Raw genomic sequence first — 9,644 nt, 5'->3', positions numbered from 1 at the left:
TGATATTAATTCAACTTTTTGCTAAATTTAATCTGCATTAATTATTCATTAGAGACTATTTCTTGAAAATGAAAGTGAGCTCTATTTAATGATGCAGATTGAAAATATAATTTCCTTCTATTTTGTACTAATGTATTTACAGTTTACTTAGCAAATTAACTTTGAATACTGTGAAAATGCAATTCAAATATTTTGCCTCGCTTTCAGTTTTCTGCTGAGCCATCAACGGCAGGAAGGGGCCAATTACAAGAAAACTCTATAAACCTGCTTATAATTTTGTAATACAACGCTTACCTGTTAAAGCTATAATGTATGATCTGACGTAAATTTTCTCCTATTAAATAAAAGCGTGTATTATAGCCCTTTTTACTCCAACAGCTCACGTATAGTTTAAGCCTTTTTGTGCTCTGAGCAGTGGATTTTCAAATCAAAATGCTTATAAATATTCTAAAACGAAATATGCCCGGCCTAAGGCCATGATAACTACACCGTTAGCTGCATGTATGTCCTATTATATACTATACCGTAAAACCTCGTCTACAAGCATACAGTGCTTTTGATTAAAGCTAATTTAATTCAGGCGCCATCCATCGACAAAATTATAATATTATGGAGTTATGAGTATATACATTACCGATACAAGCATACAAACAAGTACTATTGTAGGACCAATATATTTTTTTATATGTTTCGTATTAATTTTTATCAAAAACACTCTATATATGCTTGTAGACGAGGTTTTACGGTATGCTCCCAACTATAATCATGTTAATAATAGATTTACCTTTCATCTGCAGGATACAACATGGTGATTCTTGATCAAGTTCCTTCTAAATTGCAATTTGTCCACTTTACAGGCTTGCTGCAGAATTACCTCAGAACTTCTTTGCAAGATGTTGTATTAACCTTTCATGTATGTCCTTGGTGGTATGAGAGTTGTTGAAAATAATGTTTACAGCATAAAACACGCAGAAGCCACAAAATTATGTCGTTTTTACATAGATCTCAGAACGTCACCAACATTAGTACAGGCAGCCAGTTGAATCTGAAATTCCCTGGTCACTAGGATCTAAAAAATCACGCTCATCTTTCATGACACAGTTCTTAACCCTAATATGCTTGTACAGTTATAAAATGACCTTTTAATGTATTAGGTACAAAAACTCATACTTTACACCCAGAGGTCAAATTTACAGCTCTCAGTGTTGAATAGAAGTGAATGAACTGTGTAATTTGTAATGCGATCATTTTGGTGTAGGCCTATAGTAGATCTATACTTCCACTTTATTCCGGAAATTGTTTTGTTGATAATCTTAACAACAGATGACCTTTTGCATACGTAGGCCTAGGCCTACATCCTTTTTGCACGCAACGTGGTGAATGCCTATATATTATTATAGCTTTTAGAGAAAACGGATTTTATTTCCTTTGCAATTCAAACAATGTTAATAATCTGATTTAGTGCAACATAAGATCCTTCTAAACCAAACTGGACGAAATATTGTTAAAGGAGGCAGGGCCTAGGGCATACCCACTACCCAGTTATCTTGGGGGAAAAGACAAAGACATTCCCGGTTGCATTATCGGTGGGATATATAGGCTACATAATACATAGGCCTATACCGGTTTGTTATAGGTCTACTCTGTTGGCCAAATTTGGTGGGAAACAGGCTCAGTCATTGCCCCTTTTCTTTTTCTTAGTGCCTTCCCGATTCTCTTTTTCAGTTTGTCAGGAGGGGCACTTTAACCTTTCATTTTTTGTCAGGGGGAACTCTACCAACTGCCCCCATCCTACCATGCCTACCATTATAAAAACAATCGGTTTCCTATTTTGAGTTATAAACATCTCAGAAAAAGTAAACAACCCCCCTTAAATAATGACCATTATTCAAAAACGGGCTATTGTATTACAAATCTGTAAAATGTGTTGGAAGCAGCATTTATTTTTGTGCATTTTGACACCTCATTTGATACGATAGCCCAGAAAACAATAAAACACCGGTCAATTTAATGTAGTGAGGTCCAGATTTGAAAGTTGCACTTACAACAATACAAAAACACTCAGATATCATTACACAGATATACTGAACACAAATCAATAGAATATACTGCAACTTTCAAATCTTGGGTTACATTGATTTAAACGTACGCTGTGACGTCAATATTTAGACAATTGCTACAAATGAGGTGTCAAAATGCGCAGAAATAAATTCTGCGTCCAATGCATTTTACAGATTTGTAATACAATCGCCCATTTTTTAATAATGGCCATTATTTAAGGGGGGGTAGTTACTTTTTTGAGATGTTTATTTAATACTCCAGCGGTTTTGACATGCACGTGACACTACTGTGGGCCCTGATTTGGTAAAATGATCTACCTTGAAATTAAAATCGCTGTTTCGAGAAAAGAGCTTTAAAGTTTGAACACTTGACGTTTTTCTTTTTGAATAAAATAAATTATTAAACAGATCTAATGTCTTAGAAAATATATAAATCTCATTATTTAGTGGCATGGTGGTGATTTGTGGATGTCACCATGTCACCAATGGAAAGAGCGCCCTCACATTACCCATGATATGGATTTATCTCAAAATGTCCAAATTTCAAGTTAGATCGTTTTACCAAATCAGGGCCGTGTTGGTGTATTACTTTCCTCTTTCAAGTAAGCCTATAAAATTAGATATCCTTTCTTTGCCTACCATCCCAAATAAAACAAAAACACAATTTACAATTTGTATGTTCATTATAAATGTTGTCATTATAATTATTTATTTGTTCAACAATTAACTCCAGCATATGAAGTGAATAGTACACAATAAAACAAACATTTTTGGCACGTTCCAAACATGACTTTTACTAATTGCAAATAAATTATGATCAATATTTCATTACACTTTTTACACATCTTCTCGTTTGCAATTGATATCATTCTGTTATAATATAACTGACAATAATTATTTAAAATGAAACATTCGTTAAGGGGATATGGCTCGACCTTTTGAAACCTTTTAATAAAGGATCACATCAAACACCCGTGGTTGTTATAAAATCATTAGAACATGTTTTTTTTCGTCGCTTAAAACAGCAAATGGTAGACTGTCTAATATTGGTCGAAATGTTCTATCTTTTTCACAGTAATTATCACTTTTCATTATTCATATTCACAAAATCTGGAAAAGAAGTCGTAAAGAATGGCACCATTAAAAGAACAACGCTTTGAAAAAAAAAGTTCAATTGTTGTTTTTTCTGTTTGTAGAATTGCAGCCTGTACCCCATACTCTCATAGCTTTCTCTAAATATTTTAGAAAATGTTCTTGTGGGGTCGCTTTACATCATATGCGTAGAATCAGATCGAGGGTTTTTTGTACGGGGAAGTTCCACATAGATTTTCGGAGGCTGACTTATACCTATATATTTTGTTTTTTTGCAACCCATCAATTTATTGGCGTTGTATTATAGGGCTATGATCTTGGGATGCGTTTTTAAATATCGTCAACAAAACACCGCGTCTCATCTGCACTTTGCAATTCCCACGAATTATACTCTTATATCAAGCAAAAGTACTGTGCATATTAATTATGCAACTATCCATCGTGTTTAGAAGATTGGCTCTTCCATCAACTAGAAGTCCCCTGCAACAGCATTTCATTTATTCATTCGAGAGCAGCCGTCGTAACCACTGACGAGTACGAAAGAGAGACGAACATGAATAGGCCCTAATTCCGGGCCTCAATCTGGACCTGATGTCCCCAAATAATCACTGTACATATATTTACATGACTGTAGAGAAGTGCAGATTTTGGACGCTGTGTTATATGCAGCCCTTCGATGAAGTCCAGTCCGACACTGTGGGAAAGATCTTAGACTATACATGTCAATATTTTATGAGTCCTTGATCAGGCTGATATTTCACCAAATTATTAAATATCGGCATTTATTTAGCTACTTTTAAGTAAATGAGAAAACACGGGAAGCAACATATGCAGAATGGAATAGCCCAGCAGGGAATGTTTCTAGCACCCTGTGATTGCTTGAAAGGGTTTCCTCCAAGATGCTTGAAGGATCCAGTTACTAGCGGATCATTCGTTCGTTGTTCCTCGCAATAATTCATCAATTCTTGGGCAGTCACTGACACGCGAGTCCTTTTGAAAGCCAACTCTTTCTTCAGTTGTTGGACATCCTTCCTTACCGCTCTGATTGCTCGTTGTCTCTTAGTAGACGAATCTGGAAGAGCCGGTTGAGGGCGACTGAAAGGTATGAAGAGAAGAAAAGTATAGTTGATAGTATGTGCATACGTCTTAAACAAAAGCATGTTTGAGGAGTAGATTATCATCATCACCACCAGAACCACTACCAGCAGCAGGACCAGTACCACCAGTCCTCCTACCATCCTTAATACCTCCATTCTAGCACCACCACTGTGCTGCAGCACACCAGCATCCAATACCAATACCAACACTACCAACAATCACCACAAGCATCAGCAGCAGCACCGCCACAACCAGCCTCACTACCTGTCCACGGGCTGTCCACAACCACCACCATCACCAGTCCCCTACCATCCAAAATACCATCAACTCTCATAGTACCACCACTGAGCAGCAGCACCCCAGCACCCCAGCAACCAATACCACCACCAACAACAACAGCATCCCACCGAAGCAGCAGCAGCAGCAGCAGCACCGCCACAACCAGCCTCACTACCTGTCCACGGGCTGTCCACAACCACCACCATCCCCAATACCACTAACTCTAGCACCACCACAGCAGCACCCCAGCAACCACCACCACCACCACCACAAGTACCAGCAGCATCACCAGTCCCCAACAATCCCAATACCATCAACACTAGCACCATCACTGAGCAGCAGCACCCCAGTAACCAATAGCACCACCACCACCAACAACAGCACTCCCCGGGCAGCACTCCCACAAGAAGCAGCAGCACCGCCACAACCAGCATCACCACCTGTACACAGTAACCACCACCACAACCACCACCCATCCACCCCACCTAATAATACCACCACCTGATGGTTTCGCTACCCGTCCACAACACACACCATTATCACTATCCCCACCAGCAACTAACCATTTGATATATTTTCTTACCTTGAGCGGTGGTCTGGATGCGAAGACATACTTATTCCGGACAATTATCTGACTATTCAAATCGAATGAAGAACACGTGGCAAAAATTAAATTTCAGTATACCACTTAGTAAGGTAATAAAAGGTGCACTGTTTATGGTTCGTATCTATATAAATTAATTTGCAGTATATCAAAACCAAGTATGAGTGAAGTTCTTTTGGTTTTAACACTAAACTACAAAGTATGCAAACACCATGTCTACAGGGTGTTAAAATATTGGTCGCACTTAGGTCGCAAAGGTAGTTCGACGTTCATCATAATCCTAAAATGTCATTTAGAAATATTATTTTAATTTAAATTACAATTTTTTTTTTTCGCTGTCGACGCTCCTCCAAAAACGATTAGTCAATGCAAACAATAATTACCGGGATAGCGTTTGAATGAGGAAATGTGGACAGTGTACTAAGTTAGTACACAAAACAACTATAACCCTGCTTTATTTGCTTGGGAGTTTTTTATTGCAATAGTAACCAATAACAAATGATAACAATAAAAATACTAATATTCATAATTTTGTTGGCCTATTCATATAAAAAACATTACCAAACTTCATGAGATTAAAAACATTTTTAATATTGAATGTCAATCTGCTCCTAAACATGCTATTTTCTGTATTACTTTAGTTGATTCGATTTTCAACTCTCTGTTATTACTTTTTAGACACCCTATATATACACATCCCATAATGCCGGAAACTGGCGTTATAATCTGACGACCTCTTATATTGCTTTTCTTTCCTGTTAAAGTATGTGGTTAGACCTATTGCACATATTCATAGAATGTAGGACAGAAGTAGTATTGTTTTACCTATATAATATTTTGACCAAATGGCAGAAAATGCAACCATACCATCACGTCCTCGTTTGGTCAGTTTTACTTAGTACTCACCGGGTACACAGATTAATCAATCACTACACCGACGACGTTTAGCCTAGGAGGGTGTATACAGCCTGATCAGAACTGGCTACGAGGTCGTTATCATTTACCTCCGGGAGAGAGAATGTTTAATAAAGATTTTGATCTCCGTCGGGGAACCAAACCCGGGACCTTATGTGGTAGAGTCAGACTTTAGGGATATCCTTTTGGGGATCAAGTCAAACCTCTACCGTCGGTTGACCGCCAGTTCCGGGTGGTTTCCGGTGGCTCTAAACGTCACAGAAGAATATACACAGTTATGAGGTTAGTCATCACTCGCTGGTTCATATGGCTGGTTGATATCATCCAGTCGCCCGCGCAAGTAACACAATTTTCAAGTGGGGTGATTTTAAGTGGATTCTATACAATGTACGACAAGAAGAATTGATTTTCCCTCCTGTGAGTTCTTCTAGCTATCATTCAGGAAACTCGTGCAGTCTTGAATATTCATATAGCAATGACCTCCGGACAACCGGACGGAACCGCCCTGAACGAGCGGTCAACCGCCGGTCGAGTTTTGATTTGATCCCTTAACTATTTTAGCGCTACGTCGGAGTACGTCCTAAATGTAAATACCGTAAATATTCGCCTAATGGCGCACTTGGCTCCTTTGCCTTACATGTAGGGTAAATTTCACGTACAAATAGAGAGCTCCCTCCCTCCTCTGATAATTGCAACAAGAACTAATCATCGGTGCCCTTATTTGCTGGCGAGATTTTACGGCAAGGTACTTTTAGTTTGTGCTTAAAATTCCAGTTATGTCAAGGAAGATCATAGCGCCATTAGGCGAATCTTTACGGCAATTAAAATACCGGTATTTAAGTTGTATGTATGTGTATTTATAGGTATCCTTAATTAAATTGAAGAAGTAGCAGAACGTCCGTATATTTTATCTTTCTTTTTTCATAAAACACACACACAAAGAATGTCGGATCTCAGGACACCATTTAGGAGACCCAAACACATGCAGGGTAAACAGCAAAAACATTAATTACAGGTCATGCATAAGAACACCAAGATACATAAATATCAGAAATCATCAAGAAGTTGAGTTTATATTATGGGTATGTTTGCATAATGATATTAAATAATGAATAAGGCATTTTCAACAGATGATAGTAAAAGTGCCTTTCCAGCTTAAACGTGAAATAAAAACTTGGCATTCTTATATAACGGTGAAGGAAACAGTTTAAGTTATTTTTTTTTAAAATGTAACCGTTATAAGAGATTAAAAAGTGAGGTATTTGGTCAAAATATTTAGTTGATAGCTGAATCAATATCTTGTACCTCCAACAACTGTAAAATCACTCAGTGGCGTAACTAGGGTTGGTAGCGCCTGGGACAAGAATCAAAATTGGCGCCCCTACCCCCCACCACCACCCGAGAATATCTTGGACGCGGGCAGTGGCGTAGCTAGGGGTTGTGGCGCCCAGGGCTAAGGACACATAATTCCCCCCATTCTTGAAACAGTTGCGCGCGGAATTTCTGACAAATAAGGCCTACCACTAATTAATTTTGGTTACTAGAAGTTGAATATTGGTCTTAAAAATGTTCTTTCAATTGATTTTGTGCTGAAGTGCAGAATCGACGTTGAATTGGTCAATTTGGCGGGGGCAAGTTCCCCCCTGTTACGCCACTGAAATCACTGGCGGGCGACCATTAATAAGGCTCAGTGGCTATTTTTGTATCTGTGTAAAAATGCAGATCCGCAAAGTCAATTGAAATAACATGAAAATCACAGTTTCACCACTTTATTTACAGTATTAACAGAACGCCTTGCAGAATAATATTGTTTGGCAATCGTGTGATTGCTATGAAGCACCAAGTGGAATGTCCCCTAAGATCTCCTCGTCGTACACCTCTGGATATGATTTCTTCTTGTGGGGCTATCTGAAGACCTTGATGAGACACATAATTGCACAAGTTGACATCCCCAGGTGTATGTCATGGAGTGGGGTGGGGGTGTGAGGGGGGGGGGGGGTAATACTGTGGATCCCGAAATGCCCTTTTAATATTTGAGTGCAATTCGACCTGCCTTAATGATAAAATTGTATTCGTTACATTATAAATACAAAGTCTAGGATCGATTATAGTGTGTCTCGTGTCAAGTTCAGAGCATGTGATTGTGAGCTGTAACGACGTGTTGGATTTCGCAGTGGCAAATTCGAATAAGTGCATTTATGCGGTTGCGTCTCCAGCGTAGGACATGTCACCCCCTTTTATACGTTCGATGGACGAGACAGACTATAACATGGACAGTCGATCCCAGGATCCCGAGGGGGGGGCACTTGTATTTCAAGGTGGACACCATGCCTCGTTTAAAAAAACAAGGAAAAGGCTTGTTTTTCAGCATTGGGTAACAGCGCTGTACCTGTTTAGGGTGTCAAAAACGCCAAAAATCAGGAAAAAGGGTATACTTTCCCTACTTTTCCAAGCAAAATACTTGCTGAGGGTACCAAAGTTGAATGGCAAAATAAAAAAGGGTGAAATAGGCTATGTTTGGCTTCTATCAGAACAAATCATAGGGTAAAACATTAAGAAACATCAAACTACTTATATTAAACAAGAACCTGAACATGAATTTGTACTTTCTTAGTGTTAAAAAATCGCAAAATACTTGTTTAGGGTATGTTTTGCACGCGCTGAGTAATACTTGTTTAGGGTGCGTTTCGAGAGTCCATACATGAGCATGGTGTCCATCACGTAATGTAAGTGCCCTCCCCCTCCCCCCCGGGCCCAGGATCAAACCAATTTGGGTTAGAACCTTGTAATAATTTTTGTCAACGATATTTAGTAACTACGTAGATACACGGGCAACAGCACACGGCTATCATGATCATCCAACAAGGTAAGATAGGCCCAGGCCGAGGTCTCATTACAGTGGTTTTGGTTCCGGTTAAAAGTAGATCATCAGCTGCGTGGAGCTCACAATAGTTCATCAGTTCTGGAGCAGACACGGAGGTTTGAGTCCTTTCAGTAGATAACTCCTTGTTCAACTGCTTTACTTCTGCACGCAGCTTCTTGATGAGTTTTTCTTCTTTAGATAGTTCATCTGGTAGAAGGTAATTTAAATCATGGCTATTGTTCCTAGCAAATGAATAATAGAAAGGGGAGAGAACGCGAGAAAGGGAGAGATTTAAAATTAACACCAGCACTACTACTACCAGCACCCCATAATTCCCATTACCACCACCAATAACATAACCACCACTAACACTACCACCAGCACCGGCCACCCAGCGTCAACACCAACATTGACTCACTACAAGCACCAGCACCAGCACTACCACCACCAGCATCGCCACCCGCTCACCATGCACCACCTGCACTACCACCACCACCACCACCACCACCACCACCACCACCACCATCATCGTCATCACCACCATCACCACCACCACCACCACCACGCACCACCACCACCACCACCACCACCACCACCACTGCCACTACCACCACCAACACCAGCACTACTACTACCAGCACCCCCATAATTCCCATTACCACCACCAATACTAGAACCAGCACTAACACTACCACCAGCACCGGCCACCCAGCGCCAACACCAACACTGACCC

At 39.6% G+C, this 9,644-nt stretch overlaps 1 long non-coding RNA gene across 1 annotated transcript; it reads right to left on the bottom strand.

Moving 5' to 3' along the window:
• Positions 1 to 2,739: 2,739 nt before the first annotated feature.
• On the bottom strand, positions 2,740 to 5,345 carry LOC140162987 (uncharacterized). Its single transcript, XR_011860387.1, has 2 exons — positions 5,113 to 5,345; positions 2,740 to 4,247 (listed from the first exon to the last, which is right to left on the bottom strand). It is a non-coding gene; the product is annotated as an uncharacterized lncRNA (long non-coding RNA).
• Positions 5,346 to 9,644: the final 4,299 nt, after the last annotated feature.

This window comes from Amphiura filiformis, chromosome 10, assembly GCF_039555335.1.
Source record: "Amphiura filiformis chromosome 10, Afil_fr2py, whole genome shotgun sequence".
Taxonomy (NCBI): Eukaryota; Metazoa; Echinodermata; class Ophiuroidea; order Amphilepidida; family Amphiuridae; genus Amphiura; species Amphiura filiformis.
This window is presented reverse-complemented; position numbering and strand designations above follow the sequence as displayed.